Source organism: Anolis carolinensis, chromosome 1 (genome assembly GCF_035594765.1).
Source record: "Anolis carolinensis isolate JA03-04 chromosome 1, rAnoCar3.1.pri, whole genome shotgun sequence".
In the NCBI taxonomy this organism is placed as follows: domain Eukaryota; kingdom Metazoa; phylum Chordata; class Lepidosauria; order Squamata; family Dactyloidae; genus Anolis; species Anolis carolinensis.
This window is the reverse complement of record NC_085841.1, coordinates 297,374,728-297,397,895: the sequence shown is the minus strand read 5'-3', so window position 1 is coordinate 297,397,895 and position 23,168 is coordinate 297,374,728. Positions and strand designations below refer to the sequence as shown.

At 38.1% G+C, this 23,168-nt stretch overlaps 1 protein-coding gene across 8 annotated transcripts in view; it reads left to right on the top strand.

Annotated features, from left to right (window-relative positions):
* The window catches only part of lrrc4c (leucine rich repeat containing 4C), a 1,096,970-nt gene that overhangs the window by 355,056 nt on the left and 718,746 nt on the right, over positions 1–23,168 (top strand). The window lies entirely within an intron of this gene.

The window sequence follows — 23,168 nt, the reverse complement described above, 5'->3', positions numbered from 1 at the left end:
TGGAGGCTTTTAAGCAGAGGCTGGATGGCAATCTGTGAGTAGTGCTTTGATTATATTTTCTGGACCGAATGGTCCTTGTGATGTCTTCCAACTGTGAGATTCAATGAAGTTCATCTTGAGGGCTAAAAACTCCAGATTCTTGCTAGACATCATGCATTCTGAAGCCTGATAGAATCAAAAAATAAGAGACCACATGGACCATCTAATCCAAATTTCTGTCATGCATGAAAAGCACAATCAGTGTACCCCTAACAGTACTTTTTTTTACTCATGCAGAGTCTCCTTAATTATGACATCATAGCTATGACATGTCTCCCAATCAGACCACTCTAACCCACCTTAAAATCCAGTCATCTACACCAAGGGATATAGTTCTATGATATGTCATCATCCTGTACCCACCCAAAGGATTTCACAGGGGTTTCTGGTAGAAAGAGGATGAATACACCTTCACCACCGCATTCACTGTGGTCACAGAATTCCATTCCATGGTTCAACTGGTTATATTTTAAACTGGGTGTAAAAGCATTGACAATAATTACAATGGTAGCAGAAGAGTATGGACCAAGGTGGTCCACGCTCTAGTTACATCTAGGATAGACTACTGCAATGCACTCTACGTGGGGGTGCTTTTGAAGACTGTTCAGAAGCTTCAAATAATCCAAAGAGAGGCAACCAGGATAATAACTGGGGAGACATATAGGGAGAACACAACTCCCATGTTGCGTCAGCTCCATTGGCTGCCAGTTAGCTACCAAGCACAATTCAAAGTGCTGGCTTTGGCTTATAAAGTCCTAAATGGCCCTGGCCCAGTTTACTTGTCTGAACGTATCTCCCTCTATGAATCACCACAGAGATTAAGATCTTCCGGGGAGGCCCTGTTCTCAGTCCCGCCACTGTCACAGTCACGATTGGCGAGGACGAGAGACAGGGCCTTCTCAGTGATTGCTCCTCGGCTATGGAACACCCTCCCTGGTGAGATTAGATCAGCCCCCTCCCTCCTGTCCTTTAGAAAGATGGTAAAGACCTGGCTGTGGGACCAAGCCTTTGGGGCAGTGTAATGAGGCAATAATAGGAAACCTACTCCACTGACCAGAGCCAGCATGGTGTCTTGAGTTGATTTAAACAGCTGATTTTAAAGTAGATATAACTAATTTTAATATTTTAATTTTAATGTTTTAAATGTTTTAATGTCTGTGTATATTTATAATTATTTTATGTCCCGGTATGGAATGCTTGGCGTATATATGTTGTGCTCCGACCTAGTCCCCTTCGGGGTGAGAAGGGTGGAATATAAATGTTTTATATAAATAAATAAATGTTGATGGGAAACAGTTACACAAAGTCATTAGTCTAACTTACAACATTGTTACTAATTTATAGAATGCTACCTGCTATATTTAATAGAGTTCAAGTGATTCAAAGAAAACAGCTGAGCTTTCAAAAGCAAACATTCATTTCTGTTTAACTTTCACATTGTTGTGGCTGCTGTTTCTGTAGTTCATCAATACTTTCCTTCACATCATAGAGTTTCACTGTTTGCAATGGCAAGACCCTTGTGGAAATAATCTGCATTTGATATATGTCACCATCTTCAGTATTCTTAGCAGAAATACTACTAGTCAACAATTTGTGTAATATTTCAGAAGCAACTAGAACAAATTCTAAAAGGAAATGAAAATGCATTTTTCTTGTACATTAAACTTGGTTGGATGAATATATATGTATTTGCTAGCTTAATTTATTTCTGCTAATAGTCCTGCTTTAAACATTGTAGCTGCAATAAAGTTACAGCATAACCACGTGTTTCCTTTCAGTGACTGATAAACAAAATTTTCCCTTGTGTTTTGATGTCTACCCCTCCCTACATGGAGAACTTCTATTCCTTAGTGTGGAAATGAAGTCTGCAATCTCATGGGGAAAGTGCAGCATTTACTGCATGTCTTCATAATATGAGTAAATTTCACCTCTCATATTAAAGTGTATAAATTAAAAGCATGATTAAAACTCACACATTAGGAAAAATATGCATGGAAATATAATCTTTTCTCACTGGTGCATGAAAATGTTCCAAATTAACTGTGCAGCATTATAACCCACTTACAGTCTGTGACTGTGCTGAGAATTGAAGGACAGAAAAACAAACATTAATTCTTGTCATATACTGTATAAGACTTCAGTCTTGACACATACAGACTAGATTTTGAACCTGAAAGTCTTGCAATAGTGAAACCGTTTTCAAGATTGAAGATAGACAAAGCTAACAGTTTTATTTTCTCCAGCTTTTAAAGTTTTTTCTATCTCATTTGTGAAAAAGAAAGAGAATGCAAATGAAAAACTGATCAAACGGAAACAGCTGACATTTTCAAAACTCTGCATTGGCCAAATACAATACCTACCAATATTTCCAAAATTGGCAAGACTATGCTGTTTCTGCCTGCCACATAGATATTAAAGATGTAGAGGCTTTCATAAAAGGAAGCAATAAACCCAATATAGTACCAACATACACTGGTCTTTAGACCAGAATTTTATTAGATGAATACTCAAAGCCCCTAAGGCTGGTTGAGCAAATCTGAGTTTCATTTTCTCTGACAGATAGTATATTTTAAATTTCAAGTTCTTTTTGTTGTACTTTTTGATACATAGATGATTTTTAAAGTGTTTACTTTTTTAAAAAAGGGAAGACATTCACTCATTAGTGTGAGGTTTTTAGCAATTTAGTCTTGTGTAGCAAAAAAGAAAAATGTTGTCTAATAAAATTATTTACTGTGTCTGTGGGCAGGTTGCCTAGGAAATAAATCAGAGATAACACTATGGAGCATAGTGTTATACTAGGATTCTAGGAAACCAGGCTCTCAATCCCTGAAACGTTTACATGATTTTATTGTTTGGGGTTCTGCTTTTCATTGTTTTAAAATTTTATTGCTTGATTTTTTTTTAATTGACTGTTTCTGGAAGCCACTTTAGGTACCATTCTAAGAGAAAGAAATCATATAAATGACATAAATTAATTAATATTCACTGGGAAAACCATACTCTTTGGCTTAGCAGAAGGCCATGAAAAATCTCTTCCCGTTAGGACAGGGTTGTCCTCAGTCAGAAGTGATTTGAAGGTGTTTAATAGCAATAGCAATTAACAGTAGTCAAAAGTGTTTCTACATTCGTTTCTCTGTTTATTACAATTCAAATCACGCTCTCAAATCAGTGGACTGTCATAAACTTGCCATTGCATTCTCCCCACTAATGTATTCTGACATTATGTCTTAGCTGGATGATTCTTGACATTATATTAAAATTTTATTGTTGTTTTAAAAATACATCATTATCCACTAGCAGAGTTCAATGGAGTTATATAGCAAGCTAAGCATTCTCAAATAAAGAAGGCAGACAATTGAAATACTTCTATTAGAAGAGATGGTTGGGCATGAAACCTGGTAGTTACAGTGTTTCTGTATCTACACTGTCATATAATCCAGTATCTGATCTTAGATTATTTAATTTGAACAGGATTATATGAGTCTACGCTATTGTATAATCCAGTTCAATATAGATTACCTGGAATTAAAGGTAAAGGTAAAGGATTTCCTCTGACATTAAGTCTAGTCGTGTCCAACTCTTGGAGTTGGTGCTCATCTCCATTTCTAAGCTGAAGAGCTGCCATTGTCTGTAGAATGCCTCCAAGGTCACATGGCTGGCATAACAGCATGGAGTGCTGTAACCTTCCTGCTGGAGTGGTACCTATTTATCTATTCATGTTTGCATGTTTTCGAACTGCTAGGTTGGCAAAAGCTGGAGTTAATAGAGGGAGCTCACCCTGCTCCCTGGATTTGAACCACCAACCTTTTGATCAGTAAGTTCAGCAGCTCAGTTGTTTAACCCACTGCGCCACCAGGGGCTCCTACCTGGGATTAGAAAATGGATTATATGGCAGTATAGATGGGGTCAGAGTTTACAAATCTTGTTCCTACTCCAATTTGCCCTGTACTTCCATATTCTTTCTTCAAAAAGTATGGATTTTTTTTAAAATCTATAGTACTCAGCACTCAGTAAGTTCAGCAGCTCAGTTGTTTAACCCACTGCGCCACCAGGGGCTCCTACCTGGGATTAGAAAATGGATTATATGGCAGTATAGATGGGGTCAGAGTTTACAAATCTTGTTCCTACTCCAATTTGCCCTGTACTTCCATATTCTTTCTTCAAAAAGTATGGATTTTTTTTAAAATCTATAGTACTCAGCACGTAAGACTGATGTGGAGATAACAGCAGTGATTCAAATAAGTATTTTTCACTTGCCAAAATTCTCTTAGGACCTCTTCAGACTTACCTCCCTCTGAGGTGACCCACACACCTTCCCTCCTTTCACCATCACAAGGGTTAAAGGGTGGAGGAAAGGGCATTGCCAAATTGCCCTTTCCCCCATCAAATGGGAAAAGAGGTAGAAAAATGTGGATAGCTCCATTGGAGCTACCTAAAACACAACTTATCTTGTGTCGGTGGCGAGGAAGCATCATGGGCAGGGTCAAGCCCACATCATCTGATAGCGCTTGGCAGGCCCTGCCCCAGAAGAGGAGAAAGGGGCCAAAAGCCCCAACTGTGATAAGGTCCTTAATGTCTTATCCACCTGTTCCGATGTTTTTTACTTGTATATTTTAATGTTTTTTAATTGTGCATTTTAATCTGTTTATTTTAATCGGATTGTTTGTTTTATCTTGTCACTGCACGTGGCATTGAATGTTTGCCATTTTGTTTTTTGAAGCCACCCTGAGTCCCCTTGGGGAGAGAGATGATGATGATAAAGATGATGGTGGTGGTGGTGATTCCAACTCTCTGAGATGGAAAATGATACAAGAATATTTCCATCTTTCTCTTTCTGTTTCCTTATTTCTCATTTCTACTCAAAATGAATTTAGCTTCATTCTCCAATTAGCTTTTAAAATAAAGTCTGAGTTTCTTTCTTTAGCCATTTTTGTCTCCAGTTCATAAACAAAATTGCACCAACAATTACCCTTCCTGAAACTTTCAGACCCAGCAATTCAATGTTGGATCACCACCATCCCATGTACTCTTTTGCTTTTTTCATGCATCTTTGAGTTGACTCCAAATTATAGTAACCTTCTAACAGAGTTTTTGGCAAATTTTTTTAGAGCAGGTTTGCAGTTGCCTTCCTCTGAAACTGAGAGAGTGACTTGCTTATGGTACAGTGGATATTGGAACTCTGGTGTCTTGGAGTCATAAGGCAATGATCAGAGCACTGGTTTAACATGTAAAAGTATCCTCAGCTAACAATTAGAAGTGAACTTCCAGATATTTCTTGGTAGCCTGTGAGATTCTAAAAAAAGAAAATTAGTCCCCAGACCCACTGAGGTTACTCCTATATGAACAATAATACTGATGAATGGAATTCATTACCTTTATCTTGTACAAATAGGGAAATAATATGGGGGGGGGGATTCCTGAGTCAAAGCCAGAGTCAGGCTTCCTAGGACTCATAGGACTGATCATGAAAATGTCATATTAGAGATGATATTAGCCAAAACTTAACCTCTATTAAAATCAACATCTTGGAAGCCAGTTCTGCTGCGTATGGAACACTGTTTTTAAAGATTTCACGCTCTTGAGTGAATGATGCTGTGGGTGAGGGGATGGACTAGCCTTAATAACCTACAGAATCCAGCGATAGAGATGAGAGGTAAACAAGCTTGATGTGCTGTATTTTATGTTTTATATTTAATGATGTGTTATTATTGTGTATCCCATTTTCAGTATTTTATTATATTGTGCTTATTGTATTCATTATGTTGTAAGCCGCTCTGAGTCCCCTGGGGAGTGGGAGTGGGATATAAACAAACATTTTGTTATTGTTTTTGTTGTTGTTGTTATTATTATTATTATTATTATTATTATTATTATTATTATTATTATTATGTAACTTGCCAAGCCAAGTGAATCACTTGCCCACTCAGCACAGTATGAGCTGTGCTGGTTGCCTCAGGACTGGATAGGAATTTTCTCCCATTTACCGTTTTTTGTACCCCATCTTGTGACAATTATATTCCAGAGAATGACCACACACAGTGAGCAACCCATTGCTTTGGATTGCCCTCAGGGTCAAGTATTTCACCGATGGGAAAACTACAGAGATGATCATGAGTTGGCACTTGGCCTCAGCTGCATCTCCATCGGGTTGCTCCCCCCTAGGTTCTAGACCAAATAAAGTGCTTTTGTTTTAACTCAGTTCTCTGCATCTGATATCGTTGTTTCATGTTTGATCATCATCTCATCACTTGTATTTGGGAACCCCTCTAGAAATGCTCAAAGCAGGAGGTTAACAGATATAATAGAGGAGCATTTCTTTTGGGAATAATAACTGCAAATGAACAATAGTACTGAAATGAAAGGCAATCTAGCAGTACTTATTACAGCAAATTATAACCAGAGAAGTAAGAAAGACAGAAGCATATTTCCTTGAAGATAATACATTCTTATTCTTATGCTCATACTGTCAGAAATGCATAACAGCAAGATCATATCTTCAGTGGAGTCAGAATATGATTTGATGTCACATGAAATCTATATTTATGATGTCCCCCTTCCCTTCCAATAGTGTCAGGCTAGTCATGTTGTTACAGGGATGTATGTCAGTGATTTCTCAATAATAATTTGTTAAAATAAATTTCTCCATTTTGGGGAAAGAAACATAACTCAATATTTAAAGGAAAATCTTAACACGGAGGAAAACAAAATTGACAGATTTTCACAGGACTTTGAATTTGTTGTTGCATCTTCACATCATTATTACCTTATGGTGACCTCATCATCAAGTATTCTTGGCAAGACATGATCTGAGGGAGGATTGCCTTCAGCTTCCTCTGAATCTGAGAGACAGTGACTTCTGCAAGATCACCCAGTGGGTTTCCATAGGTGAAGAGGATTCAAGCCCTGTTCTCCGTAGTCTTTGGCTGGATCTACACTGCCATATAATACAGTTCAAAGCAGATAATCTGGATTCAGAAACTGGATTATGTGGCACCATAGATGAGGCTATAGTATAATGCTTGAACTACTACACCATGCTGGCTCCTATCATTTAGGATGATTGGCCCTTAAAAAATGACGTAATAACTATGTGGACAATCCTGTTGGTACTGCAGATTTCCCATGCCCTGCTGGGTTCATGTCTGTATGCCAGAAAGTTACAGTTTGGCTTTTTCACACTTGAAGAAGCTGTACCAATTTAATGCTGTTAGTACAGATGATAGTAGTTTGCTTTCAATAAGAATGTAGTCAAATTTACACATTTATTGATTTTAAAATAGGGAGTACTATACATTCAAATATTTTCCTAATACTGAGAAATAGACACTGACAGATACTTCCAGTAGATGAAAATACTTTATAACATAACATTTATTTTCTTTAAGCATTTTTGCACCCCACCTTTCTAATAAATATAGACTACCCAGATAGATGTGCCCACAAGACATTTGTATGTGGATGTGGTGAAACATTATTCAGAGACAATAAAATGTTTTCATTTTTAGAGTATTTTGTCAATTTGTGATGTTTGCATATACTTTTTTTGTGCTATAATAGCACATGACTTAATGCTCTTTGGAACGTGAAAGTAAATTTTCATAAATTTCACTCAAACAGGGAAGAATAAATACTTTAGCTTTTGCTGCTGGTGCAAAACTTATCCAGAACTGTGCAATTATCAAAGACAGTTCACAATTTGGACTTATTCTGTGGAAAAGAAAGTCTAAACAAAACAAAATGGTCACTTTCCCACCTTAGAAAATTGTGTTTCTACACAAGACACAGCATTCCAAGATACTGTTTCCTCATGGATATACACGACCTGTCTGCCTCCATGTATTAAATGAAGGGTCATTTTGGACAGAGAAGATCTAATAAATTACATGTGTTCAGGAACAAAAACGAACATCTACAATTCTCATGAAATTTCCCAGATGGGACCACATATTTCGATAAGTGATTTTTCAATATTCCAAGGGATGTAAACATTGCTTTTGTTTAATGGCATTGTTCTGAAAAAAATGTCATGAAATTTCTTGGAACTGGCATCTATATATCTATAAACAAGAGGTCAGTTCTGTTTTAAAGCATTAAATAAAAGAGCAACCAATACCATGAAAAAATCTGCTTTCTCTTTTCTGCTCAAAATAGTATGCAGTTAATTAATACTAAGCCAAGCAGTGACTGAGCATCCTTTCAAATCAGAAGGAAGGGAAGCCACTCAAAGACACAGCTGTCATTCCTCACTTTAATAAAACCTCTTGCTGTTTGCTCAAGAGTAACTGTGCTGGTGTGAATCACGGACACAGTGTGCTGTCATCTGCTGCTGATTTCCCTTTGTGCCTACCATTACATTCTCCTTGACCTAGAATATTCTTTTTTGCTTATGATAGACATTTTCCATCTTTTCTTTCCCTACTGTGTACAGCCATAAGAACAATGTGCTTGTAGAGAATACTGCAAAAGTACAACAGTGATGCCCTTAGAGGTTGAAGGTAGGAGAAAAATATGACCTCATATTCAAAATATGAGAAAATGATAATACTTTAGAAAGGAGTTCAGACATTGTGGTAATTATGAGATTATAGACCAATTAATTCAGACGCTATAACATGCTAACAATCACTAGGCACAGCAGAATCTGGCCATTTACATGGCGTTGACCAACAGATCACATTACCTCTAGCTAACCTAGGCAATGCAAACTTATAATGACAATAGTGGTTCATGAACATCTGAAAGACAAAAGGTTTCCATTCACTTTGATGTGAGAAGGTCAAAGTGAGTAAGCACATTTATTTGTGATTCATTGCCTCCAATTTCATCCAAGGATTGAGGTAATCTGGAAAACAACTCTTCAAAATTTTACTTTGGAAATATTCCCACACCACATAAACCATAAACAATATATCATTGTGTTTTACCTATCTGTACTCTGGAATAATAACTCAAATTGCTTGCTGATTATAAATGTAGGGTAATAACTTTCCTATTAAATGTTGACATTAAATATCATTGACTGTGAAATACAGATTTTAATCATATACGGATTATTCAAAAATATTTGATCTGTTAGAGAATATCTGTTTCCAAAATTCATTCTATTGCAGTCAGACATTAATAAATTTATATAGGAATAACCCTCTAAAAATTTCAAGAAATGTAAGGTGGGAACAAAAAAGTCTTTTAAAAATTAATTTCATTTATTTAAAATATATTTTGATGTGGACAAGGACATTTTAGCTGCATTCATGAAGCAACACTTTAAAGACTGTTTTATTTTAGCATGATATTTAATTTATGATTTTACTATATTTCCTGTATGTATATGTCTTCAAAACACCTGTCAACTTATGAAGACTGAATTTCACAGGGTTTTTTATTTTGGTAAAGGAATTCTTAGTGATGGTTTTGCTAGCACCTCCCTCTGAAATACAGTATTCATTGGTGGATTCCCAACCAATCACTAACCAGAGCTGACCTTGCTTAGTTTTCAAGATCTGGTGCCCATGGTATATTTAGGCTCTAGCTCAGTGGTTCTCAACCTGTGGGTCCCTATTTTGGCCTTCAACTCCCAGAAATCTTAACAACTGGTAAACTGGCTGGGATTTCTGGGAGTTGTAGGCCAAGACACCTGGGTACCCACAAGTTGAGAACCACTGCTCTAGCTTGTTGTCAACTGCCATCAATTCACCTTTGATTTATGGTGACTCTATGAGTGAAATACTTTTAAGTCACCCAGTCTTCAACTGCCCTGCTCAGCTTTTGTAGACTCAGGCCCATTTATTTCCTTAATTCCATCTATCCCTCTTTAATGTGGGGCTCATCTACACTGGGCAGTTTAGCCAGGTTTAAATCTGCCCTGGAGCAGCATTGTATTCGGCACATCCATGCCAAAATTAGGACCATTGTCTAGATAACTTGGCAGTGCACCCGTTCTTCTGGGGTGCACCCGTTCAACTAGGGCCTCATCACCACTCCTAGTCAGCCACAGAGCTCCATCCAAGCTTGTCACGGGTGCCTGTGCAGATGTCAGACTAGGAAGAAAAAAAAAAGAGATCACTCCCCTTCTTCTTGCTGACCAGGTAGGTGAACCATTCTGACATCAGCAAAGATATCTATAATAACCAAGAACACAGGTGGATCTGTGTGGTTAGCTAAGAGTAGCAGCAGAGGTTACACAATCCTATCCCTTTCTTTGCACTGATGAGCACAGGTAGAGGGCGATAGTGCCAGTGTGTAGCCTGAATAGCGAATTGGGCTGAATTGGATTCAGTCCCACTGTTCATTGTTCCAAATTCATAGGATGCTTCTGAGCTTCTACCAAACTCCGTGTCAGATTAAACCAAAAAAAACCCTGCAATGTTTATAGAAAGCTGCTATACATAGTGGGAACAGCCAACAGTCTATTTGGGTATGAGTCCAGGTTTTGAGGCTCATGTAGACAAGTCCATAAACTTCCTCTTGTTTCCATTGCCTTCAACCTTACCAAGCATTACTCTATATGCTCATGTATAAGTCTAGAAATGATAGTAAAATAACCTAAAAAAAACTTGTTTGACTTATTATGGGTCAATGTGAATACTGTAATATAACTTTTATCAAAAAAGGGGCCATTCCCCTCTCTGAGTAGAATGTCAACAGGCAACCAAAAAGAATAGTCCAACCAAAAAGAATAACTGACATCTTCTACTTCCTTTGTCATGGAGTCACTTCTAGCCTTTTTATATGCCTGGGTGGGAAGATGGTGGCCACTTGAGGCATAACTGGTGCTTTCCTTTTTTCTCGGAATGGCACTTGGCTCGTCCACAAATCATATCAAAATCTATTTTTTGCCTTAAAAGTTGCCCTCAATTCATATATGAGGTCAACTTGTACATGAGCATATATGGTATTATAGTTTCTACTGAGTCATGTCTTATACTTTTGTCCAAAATCTCAGTTTAGTCATCTTGGATTCTAGTGAAAGTTTAGGCTTGATTTGCTCTAGGACCCATTTATTTGTTTGTTTGTTTTTCACAGTCCATAGTATCTATGGATCTTTTCTTGTACCAAATTTCAAATTAATGAAAATCTCAGGGGTTGAAAAGTGTGAATTAATTCCTCCATAGCTTCTCCCTAAGTTACTGGGTGCTGCACTCCAGGCCTGGAAACACCTATGACCACTGCAACACACAAGAGTCCAGGAATATAAGGAAACAGTTTATTGTAAAATACATAAAAAGCATATCAAAAAGCAGGAATAAGAAAATAAGATATATAATCCAAAAGGGTTTAGCAACAGGTGATAACCAAACAATAATCCAAATGTCTCATAAAGTTCCAGAGGTGACATGGTTCAGGAACAGCCAGACATTATAGGTAATAATAATAATAATAATAATAATAATAATAATAATAATAATAATAATAATAATAATAATAGGAACTCAAGGCAGCTTACACGGGGCCAAGCCCAGGTAGTCAATTATAAAAAAAAAACCCACATCGAAATAAAAACAGATAAAAAAACATAGTAAAATCACATCAAAATATACATGATTAGGTAAAAAATCTAAGGAAGCTCATTAAAAAATGAACTGGGTCAGAGAAAGCGCATACTGTAAGGAATGTAAACTGGAGAAAGAAGTTGGTAACCCGAAACTATTATCATTGGTAAGGGGCAAACATAGGAGTATTTCCAACTGAAGGAGTAGAAGAAAATGCAACAGATCTGTTATTGATCACCAGGACAAGCCCTAACATGAGGGGGAGGATCAGCATAAGTCCATAAGCAAAAAGGTATAACAAGTAAAACCTGAACAGGAGTCCATGAACAGGAACATGGAAAACTTCTAGGATTAAAATCCAAAACCAAAGCTTGGCTTGGACCAAGAACAAGAGAACTCAGGCTTAGCTTCTCACTCTAATTCACCATTGCCTGAACTGACTTTAAGGTAAACAACTTGTTGAAAAAAATGGCTTGCTGTGGAAACAAGGATTGGTGATAAAGCCAATCTTTTCCCCCCATGATAACTCTTTCAGAAGTGAATTTCCTTTCCTAGGGGTAGATTTCTCTCACTTCCTGTTGTCTCACTCCCATTCTTAACTGTGAGTTGTTTGTAAGTCAGATGTTTGTAACTCAGAGACTACCTGTACACTGCAGTTTTGGGCATTTGGGCCTTAAGATTGAACCAAAAAGATAACCATAAGGCCCAACAAAAGAGCAAGTTCTTCAAGACTGGTTTAACATGGCTCCTCCTGGGTAAAAAACACCCTAGAATATTTGCGGTTACATCATATACAAAAGTTCCAACGGCAATTCCATGTTAACATATGAACATCAGAATCTGGACCTTTTCTTTGGCCAAACTCTCTATAGGAATCATTATTGAACTAGACAAAGGTGATAAAAGACATTCTAAGTCAAAAGGACATTGGAGTCATCAGCAATTAAGGGCCCTCTACAAAGGCATATAATGTGGCTTGCAACTGGCATGAAAAATGCTGATTCTGAGCCACATAATGACCAAATAGGGGTCCTGATCCACCTTGGATGTGGGACACCAGCCCACAGCCCAGCTGTGCTGACACTAGTTTCAGCACAACTGGAAAAGTTGCAGGATTCCACACACACCAGCACCACAATTCCTAACCCCCCTCCAAAAAAAGGAAAGGAAATATCAACTTACTAGAACTCTTACTAGAGCTCTCTATTTCCTGTTTTGTCATCATTAAGTGAACAGAGCAATTTGGGATGCTGGGGGACAGGAAAGGACTACCATCTCACTTCCCAAGGCTGCCTGATTGCAGGGAGCACAAGATGGCTGTAGGATCCTGCATAAAGATTTGGATTGGCTCCCCCCACTGCTCCAATACTGGGGCAGGAGTAAGATCTTCCCCTGTGTCTTTTACTTACAATTTTACCACGCTAAATTGCATTAATTTGCATATGTTGTATGGACACACACAGGCTAATGAGACTCTACACTGCATTATTTTGGCAAATGTAGATGTCGCCTCAGTTAGATCAAAAAGTTTGCCCAGGGACTAGAAATGTTTATTCTATGTGAAGTCTTCCTCTTCTTGACAAGCAACTATTTCTCTTCTGTACTCCGAGATGTTTGATACATATATTTCATTTTAGAATCAGGGAAAGAAAAAGGAGGAAGAGAAGGATGGGTGGTTAATATCCTACACCCAGAGGATCATTCTCTAAACTCATTCACTCCAATACCAATACTCTTATCATACACGTGAAATAGGAGGTCAGAAACCTTCTTTTCTCTTCATCATCAGCATTTTGTTATGTGTAAAGACAATTTTCACAGAATCCTGTTTTTGTTTTTATTTTTTATTTTGCTTATTGTTCTCAGTTCAAAGTACTGTTTGGCAATTTAGTCTCATGTTGAGATTATTACCCATCACTTCCCTAATTATAACAGAGATAATTCAACCAACTTCTTTCTTGCTTTCTTTAGATATCATCTGGACTATTGACATCATTTCCACATTCCTAACCCAGATCTGTTTGGTTCTTGTGCAGTCTCAGGCTATTTCTATGCAAGACTAGCTCATCAATTCCACACTTAAAAGACAACAAAATGCCTCTTTCACATTATGCCAGATTGTTTCATTTTGTTCCTCTTTCCAGCAAGCAGGTTCCATTATGAAGGAGTTTTTTCATATACAAATGTCCCAATTCAAATGTTGATTACAGGGTGAAGCTGTATAGTCTTGCTTCAGTTTAGCCGTTTTTGTCATTAGCAAACCTGGGTAAGAGGGGGATAACTAAACATCATAGAAATTGAAAACTGAAGTATAAGTAAAAAAAAAAGAAGTAAAAAATGAAGTAGATACGCATGTGCATTATGATCTTCCTAGTTCCATTTTAAGAACAAGCTTAAATATTACAGTCAGAGATAATCCTGACTCATGAAATAATTATTCTGGAAGGTAAATTTATAGCCAGATAGAAAAAGAAAATGTAGAAAATTAAAAGTGAGGGATGACAGGAACAGTTTCCAATTTCTAGTATTAATGCATCTCCCTCCGATATTGTTGCTAGTGCATAATTCATATATAATTATGTGATATGAGACCTCTCTCTTGCAATGTTTAACATTGCTGAAGTAAATTGCACTGTGGCTTAGACTTTAATCTGAGTTGGAGAAGAACTTTTGGAGTCCTAATGCTTTCTTTGAATTAAAGCAAGTGTTACAAACCTGATGGGCTTTCTCTCCTCTGAACTATGCTCCAGTGATGTTCAGATCCATCATTACTCCTGCATACATGTTTGAGAGTGAAATCGTTTTTTATAATTCCTTGACAGATGCTCTTCTTTTTTCATTTTACTCTGAAAATCAATTTTTCCAGGTTAAGTATAAGGGGGGGGGGGGATAGCATTCAGATCTTTTATATCCACTCATTCCTTCTAACACCTACATTTGTAACTGGATTAAAATAAAAGTGTTTGATGCTCCGTGTTTTCTGTATTGTCTGGTAAGAACTGTAACTTTGTTCTTAGCATCTGCTTTATTCTAGAAAGGAAATCTAGATATATAGGGTTTTAATTATTGCCATAATGAAATATTGCAATCAGAACTGCCTGAAGAAAGCATTTGCATTTGTATTGCCAATTCAGGAATACACCCCCTCCCGTTTTTTAGTTTAAGAGCTCGCTGTGAAGGCAACAGAACAGCTATTAAACTCATGTCACAAGAAAGACAACCTAATGTCAGGGGTTCTTTCACACAAGAAAGTATCAGACTATGTTGCCACTTTAACTTCCATGGCTGTATCCTATGGAATAATTGTATTTACAGTTAAGTTTAGCACTGGAACTCTCTGGCAGATATTTTACATACCCCAACCCCGCCAGCCCAATGAAAACTCATGCAGTCTTAAATTAAATTTCACAGGATGTAACCACAGCATTTAAGGTGGAATCATAGTGCAGTAATGACATAGAACAAATAATGTTTCCTCATGCCTGCAGTCCTAAATGCATTTTATTTATTTGCAAACTACATTGCAAAAATACAGAAAAAGTTTTAAAACATATTATTATTTCTTGTCCTTCTCTCTTCATGGCTCAAGGCAGATTACAAAATTGTTAAAACATTAATTTAAAAATATTATTTAAAATGCACATATAAAAACATATTTCCATAAAATACATATTAGAATACACAAAACAAATATTAAACATAAGATGTAAGTTTAAATTTTGTCATTAAAACTGTCTGGGTAGGCCTTCCAAAAGAGATATGTCTTCACTTGTGTCTTAAATTGCGACAGCTGATCTAGCTGTCAGAGCTATTCCAGCAGGTCGTTCCACAGTCTTGCGGTGACTGTCGAAAAGTTCCTCTGGATGACGCTTGCCAGTCGGATTCTGGCAGGCTGGAGCAGATGTCCCCAGGGGACGTCAGTGTAAGGAGTGGATTGTATGTGTTATATATACCCTACCATAATGCAGCCATAAATTAAAGGTGACCTGAAGGTACATATACACATGTGATTTAATTACAGTACATATTCAGATTCAGGAACTATAAAATCTGCTCTCAACATTGCTGATTGTTATATTGCTACAGAGTCTGTGATAGATTGGTGGGATGGGGGTAGGGGACCCTATTTTCAGACAGTGCTGCAAAAAGAACAGTGCTGGGGAAAGAACAGGTAGGTGTGTATATATAATAGCATTCTTTTATCCATATACATTCAAAGAGTGAGAACCTTCTCCTTTTATCCTGCAGAAACTTCCATTTCCTTCATATGCCATCTATTCTTAGTGCTTATTTCTTTCTTGTGTACTGAAGAGACTCCGCCAGGTTTTTGACAGCTGTCTTTCCCCTCCTGCCATAATCTTCATTACAATGTCATCTTTCTGAACTTCTATTCATTCAATTCATTCATTGTATTTGTATTTCAAACATCTATTTTTTTATCTTGATGGACAATTTTTAAAAAATAACTTAAGAAGATGGATACATTTTTTTTCAAACTACAACACCTTGTCTTCTTTAGTTATTCCTCTATTCATCATATTTCTAAACTAAGGTAGAAATTCTTTAGACAAGAACCTTTATCTTTTCATGAAGCTATGCTCTTTTTTTCTCCCACAATATTTCATAATTATGTCCTAATAACACTCTGGTTCCCAAAGAAATCCCGAGTAAATAATGCTTGCTGAGCTGCACATTCAGCCTAGAGTTTTTGAGATATTTTGCACATTAAAAATGTTTAGGGGGAAAATTTAAATGATGTGTGGGATCAAAAATAACTAATTATCCATAATTATGTTGTTACTATTACTAATGATCTCTTATTTTAGCCATTCATGATTTATTCATTTTCCAATGTCTTCATTATTACATTTGGTTTCTAGTTTTCTGAATATAATGCATTTATTTATTTATTTGGTTGAGTGACTGATATCCTGTTCAATCACACAGATTTAATGCCACTATTTACATATTACATTGATGGTGTGGAAACCTGATGGTGTGAAAAATTTTAAAGGTACAGAAAAAGTACACATATTCAGAAAATTGTGTAACAAAATATTCAGGAAAACCCATATACAAGTAGAAAGAATATAAGGATATCAAAAAAAATCAGGTAACATTTGGAGAAACAATGAAATTTAAACTGAGGGTTTGCCACATCATTAATCACGATTTAAGTCAGAGTCATCAGTGTCAAAGTATTTCCAGTTCCTACACAAGACCAAGAAAAATATCAATAAGACAATCCACTCTACAAATGTTATGTACTGCCAAAATTATAAATAATTGGGCACAAGAACAAGTAAAGCCTGAATTCTCCCTAGAAGCCAAGATGACAAAACTGAAGTTTTTGTATTTTGGGCATATCATCAGATAACATAATTCACTGGGAAAGATGATACTGCTCAGTAAAGTGAAAGGTACTAGGAAAACTGTACTACATGTGAATTAATTCAACCAAGGAAGCCAAGGTCCTTAGTTTACAAGACCTGAACAGAAACGTTGACGGCTTGGGCTCTTGGATGTCTCTCTATAGCAGTGGTTTTCAACCTTTGGGCCCCCAGGTGTTTTGGCCTACAACTCTCAGAAATCCCACCCAGTTTACCAGCTCTTAGGATTTCTGGTAGTTGAAGGGATCCACATGTTGAGAACCACTGCCTTATAGGATCACCATAAGTCGAAGTTGACATGACAGCAAACAACAATAAGAAAAAAAAACAGAGTGGAGTTTTGAGCCATAACCAAAATCAAGTGACAAGAATTAGGCATCCATATATGAGATTTTATTAGTATCCAAGAAATCATAACAGATAAGCATGTTAAGTGTTTAAGGTATTGTTCTTCAGCAGGATCTAGGATTTAGGAACTGACATCCAAGTTGTCTTTATAGCTATAGCCTGCTGGCTTGCTTATATATTTTAAGACAAGGTTGAAAATATTTGTATAACAGATAAGAGAAGCACAACCTATGCAGACAATCAATCATGCCTGTGTCAAGGCTACTGACAGTGTCTTCTGAAAACAATCTGTATTTTTTATTGCAGGGTTTAAGCAAGATTACACAGCAACCAATGCCCCATCAAAGTTTCAAGAACAAATCAATGTATGGCTTACCTCCCAAGGTCTGTCCCAAGGTTTTATTGTAACTGACAATGGAAGCAATGCTGCAAAATACCATGCATTGTTGCTTCCTTACTATTCCTATATGATGTCCTTTATCCTTGACATGCTGCATCATTCAAATCAATGGAGGGTGACATTGAGCCTCTCTTAGATGTCTCCCTCCACTTTGCATAGCCTAGCTTTTCCCTCCCTGATTGTTGCCACATAGCCTGCACCCATGAATCACTGTAGTGACATACAGTAATTTTTAAACTAGGGATTTCCTTTATTCTTTCAAGGATATCAACAGCAGTGTAGCCTCATTTGTTTGATTTACACAGGAAACATCCATAACCACAGAGGTTATGCAACTGTGAGGGCTATTTACATATGTCTCATCCTTTTTCTTTGTCACATCCCAACCAGTAAGACTGATAGATATGAAGAACACAAATAATTGTCTTATGCCTGCCCAGATTGGAGCATTGTGGGCAAGTACAGCTGAACTATTTGTGAAGATTTCACAATAAGGGGATTCTCCTTTATCGGTTCACTAGAGCCTGGGCCAAATCACATTTTGTAGAATTCTAACCTTTGACAGCAAATACTATGCACTTAAATCACAAATTGATAGGAATTTCATTTTTATGTTTTTACAATTTTAATAGCTACAGCCACCTTGAATCCTTATATCACGAGAAAGATGGGATAAAAATAAAGTAAATAAATACTGTGGAGTGGTGGAAATAGAACCAATAATCCATTATACTGGTATAGAACAAATGAGATGACATTATTCATTTAGCCTTAGTTTAACCTTATCAGAGTTCTTGATTGTATTTGTAGAAATTTTCCTGGACAACATCTTTACAGATATTTTTCCTCAATGTTCAAAGATCTGGAATGTTGAACATGTGCTGGAACACTGTATATATGGCAAACAACTGTATAAAGCAGGGGTCCCCCAGGTCCTCGCTCTAAACTTTCAGGCTACTGCTGCCATTATATGGGCCCTCTGCTACCACCAGGAGGTTTCTTGCCCCTTAACTCTCATTTTCATTCCTTTCCCCTCTCTGCTGCTGCTCAGTCATTTAGTCATCTCCGACTCTTCGTAACCTCGTGGACCAGCCCAGGCCAGAGCTCCCTGTTGGCTGTCACCGCCCCCAGTTCCTTCAAGGTCAAGCCAGTCACTTCAAGGATACCGTCCATCCATCTTGCCCTCTCTATCTCCCTCCAAAACAGGCATGGGAAAACTTTGGCACTCCAGGTGTTTTGGACTTCAACTCCCACAATTCCTAACAGCTGGTAGTTTGCCCATGCCTGTTCCAAAACAAAGGGATCCCTTCCACTCCCTCTTTCTACTGAAATCTCCTTTCCCTTCCCTTTCCTTCCCTTCCTTTCCCTTCCCTTTCTTTCCCTTCCCTCTCTATCTCTCCCCAAAACAAAGGGATTCTCTCTTGTTTCTTAAATTTCCTTTCCTTTCTTTTCTCTGTCTCCCTCACAGGAGGGAATCCTCTCCACTAGTGGGGTGCATTCATATAGAATTGCTGATCATTTTGTGTAGTTTCATTCATATAGTCTCATTTCCGTATTTGTGTCAGGCTAACGAAAATGGGCTGTCTATACAGCATGAATTTTCATCTGGCTTATGAAAAAACAAAAAAAATTGGACCATTGGCTACAATGGAAGGGCTTCTGAGGCTCACCCCCACACTTGGTTTTTGGGCTAGAGGAGTGAAAATCACTACACATGGAGGGCATTTCAACCCATTTTAGCCCACCAACTTTTAAAACATTTGGATCTTCCCCAGAGTGTTGTTGTTGTTGTTATTTTATTTTATGACACAGCAAACAAGATAGATATCCTGGATTTCGTATCACAAAATCACAAGTCGAACACTTCCCAAGCATTTAGGACTGTGCGATGTATTTTCGGATGATGTGCGCAGATCCCAGTAAGGTGGTCTTTTGCAGTTGGCAGATCGTAATTTTGTCAATGTCAGTTGTTTCCAAATGCCAGCTGAGATCTTCTGGCACGGCACCCAGTGTGCCCATCACCACCGGGACCACCTGCACTGGTTTCTGCCAGAGTCTTTGAAGTTCAATCTTGAGGTCCTGATAGCAGCTGAGTTTTTCCTGTTGTTTTTGTCAATGTGACTGTCACCTGGGATGGCAACATCAATGATCCAAACCTTTTTCTTTTCCACAACTGTGATGTCTGGTGTGTTGTGTTCCAGAACTATGTCAGTCTAGATTCGGAAATCCCACAGTATCTTTGCGTGCTCATTTTCCAATACTTTTGCAGGTTTGTGATCCCACCAGTTCTTTACTGCTGGGAGGTGGTATTTGAGGCATAAGTTCCAATGAATCATTTGGGCCACATAGTTGTGCCTCTGTTTGTAGTCTGTCTGTGCGATTTTCTTACAGCAGCTGAGGATATGATCAATGGTTTCATCAGCTTCCTTGCACAGTCTGCATTTTGGGTCATTAGCTGATTTTTCAATCTTGGCCTTAATTGCATTTGTTCTGATGGCTTGCTCCTGGGCTGCAAGGATCAGGCCTTCTGTCTCCTTCTTCAGTTTCCCATTTGTGAGCCAAAGCCAGGTCTTCTCCTTGTCAGCTTTTCCTTCAATTTTGTCAAGGAACTTTCCATGCAATATTTTGTTGTGCCAGCTGTCAGCTGTAGTTTGTATTGCGGTTTTCTTGTCTGCTGTGCTTTGAGAAGTTTCTGATTTTTGACTTCAATCATAGCACCTTCTGCATTTTGCTTTATATATTCTGACAGGGCATGTTCTTCTTCTTTGACTGCTTGTTTTACTTGTAAAAGTCCTCTGCCACCTGATCTTCTAGGCAGGTCAACATCACTGCGAGGGTGCAGTGAATGATGAATGGTCATAGTTTTCTTGTTTTTCTGTCCAAGTTGTCCAGTTCCACCTGTGTCCAGTTTATGATGCCAGCAGTATATCTTATGACAGGTATGGCCCAGGTGTTTATGGCCTTGATGGTGTTGCCTGATTGAGCTTGCTTTTGAGAATTTTTCTGACCTTTTGTGTGTATTCTTTGCTGACCACAGTCTTCACATGTTCATGCTTGATGTTGTCCAGCTGTAATATGCCCAGATATTTATAGGCCTCTGGCTGGTGACACTTTATCGTTTGGCCATTAGGCATATTTATGCCCTCATTTTCAACGATTTTTCCCTTCTTCAATGCCACTGTCGAACATTTGTCCAAGCCAAACTCCATGCTGATATCAGTGCTAAAAATTCGGACAGTGTTAGTCAGAGACTGGATTTCAGTTTGAGTTTTCCCATACAGCTTCAGGTTATCCATGTACATCAGATGAGAAATTTTGTGACATTTCTTAGATGTTTTATAGCTGAGATTTGTTTTTTGTAAGATTGTTGACAGAGGGATCATGGCAATAATGAAAAGCAGAGGAAACAATGAGTCTCCCTGGAAAATCCCTCTTCTGATGTTGACAAGTCCATAGCTTTCATTTCCAACAAACAGTTCAGTTTTCCAGTGCTCCATCATGTTTTCAATGAAGGTGCCAATGTTTTTACTAATCCCGATGGCATCCAGGCACTTGATGATCCAGCTGTGTGGGAGTGAGTCAAAGGCCTTTTTGTAGTCAATCCACGTCATGTGAAGATTAGCTTCTCGGCTTTTACAGTTCTCCAGAATCATTTTGTCAATCAATAACTGGTCTTTTGTGCCCCTGCTTTTCCGTTTGTTGACTTTCTGTTCATCTGGCAAGATGTTTTTTTCTTCAAGATAGTCTTGAATTTTGTCAGCTATGATGCCAATCAGTAGTTTAAACATAGTGGGCAGACATGTTATTGGCCTGTAGTTTCCAGGTGCTACTCTTTTTGCTGGATCCTTTTGTATCAGGTATGTATCAGGTTTGCTGGAACCCTTTGTATCAGGAGCCCCGGTGGCGAAGTGCATTAAAGCACTGAGACCGAAAGGTCCCAGGTTCAAACCCCGGGAGCAGAGTGAGCGGCCACAGTTAGCCCCAGCTCTTGCTAACCTAGCAGTTCGAAAACATGCCAACGTGAGTAGATCAATAGGTACCGCTCCAGCGGGAAAGTAATGGCGCTCCATGCAGTCATGCCGGCCACATGACCTTGGAGGTGTCTACGGACAATGCCAGCTCTTTGGCTTAGAAATGGAGATGAGCACCAACCCCCAGAATCACACATGACTGGACTTAATGTCAGGGGAAAATTTTTTAACCCTATGTTCTTCAAGTTGTTAGCCATTCACTGATACTTCCTTTCTGCAGCATCTCATTGAATTGTTGGGCCATTGTTCCATGTAAACTAATCTGATGTTTGAGCCAAAATCCATGAAGTTGATCACTACCAGGTGATGTCCAGTTCTTGACTTTTTGCACTCGTTTGCTGATCATTTCAGTTGTTATTTCCATCTGTTCCATTTTGCTTTGTGAGAATTTTCCTTCAGACTCCTTTATCCACCCAGCTTTTTTGTTGTAGTCCTTATTATTTTCCCAAAGCTCTTTCCAGAACTTCATTGTTGCAATTTTCTCTGGCTTTATGGTTACTGTGTCTGTTGTTTGATTCAGACTCTGGTAGAACCTTCTTTGGTTTGATTGAAACAGTTGATTTTGTCTGTACTGGATGATTCTGGCTTCATATCTTTCAATTTTTCTGGCTGTTGCTGTAATTTGTTCTTTCACGATCTCTAAAGCTTCTTCAATTTTTCTGCTGTTCAGCCAGTACTTTCTGATCAGGTATTGCTTGATTTTGTCATTCTTCAGTTTCTTCTCTTTCATATTTTTTAGGCTACTTGCATCTGATCTAAGTTTTTTGATTTTCAACTCTAGCCTGACCTTCCACTTTGGTTTTCTAGTCAATTTTCTTTGGGTCTGCCTTGGTTGTAGGAACCCAAGCTCTTCTGTTACTATAACTGCTGCACTGTAGGCAAACTGGTTTGTTTGTTTAATTGATGTTATTTGGACAGTGGAGAGTACTGTATTTACATCTTTCATGAGAGGCGCCAGGTGTCTCTTGGGCACTGTTTTTAGAGTTGGGAGCCGCTTTCTTACTGCATTTGCTGCAGCATGAGCCATGATCTTATCCTTGAGCTCTTGTTGTCTTGCTGTCAACGTTCCTGGTGGTTCAACAGGTGTTTCAAATGCTGGTTCTTCAAATTCTTGCAAAAGCGCCACACTTTCTTCTGGTTCAATCTGTTCCACCATTCCAAGTGTTGCTGGAGTCTATGCTGCTGTTTGTGCTGTGGTCTGATGGTAATTTGCTTTGCAGATTTTCTGGATTTCTTCGAGTTCAAATTCACTGAACACTTAGTTTCTGATTATGAATATTCATTGGTCAGCCAGTCGGGGTTCTGTTATCTGTGAGTCAGGGTACTCTTGTTTCCATAGTTGATGCATCCTTTTTTGGTAGCCACGCTTTTGCGGTTCAGAATTGTAATAGCAGATCATAACTGTGTGGTTTTCTGGCATTGTATATTTCTGCCGCTTCTGTGACTGTTCATTTGTATTTTGATTCTGTAG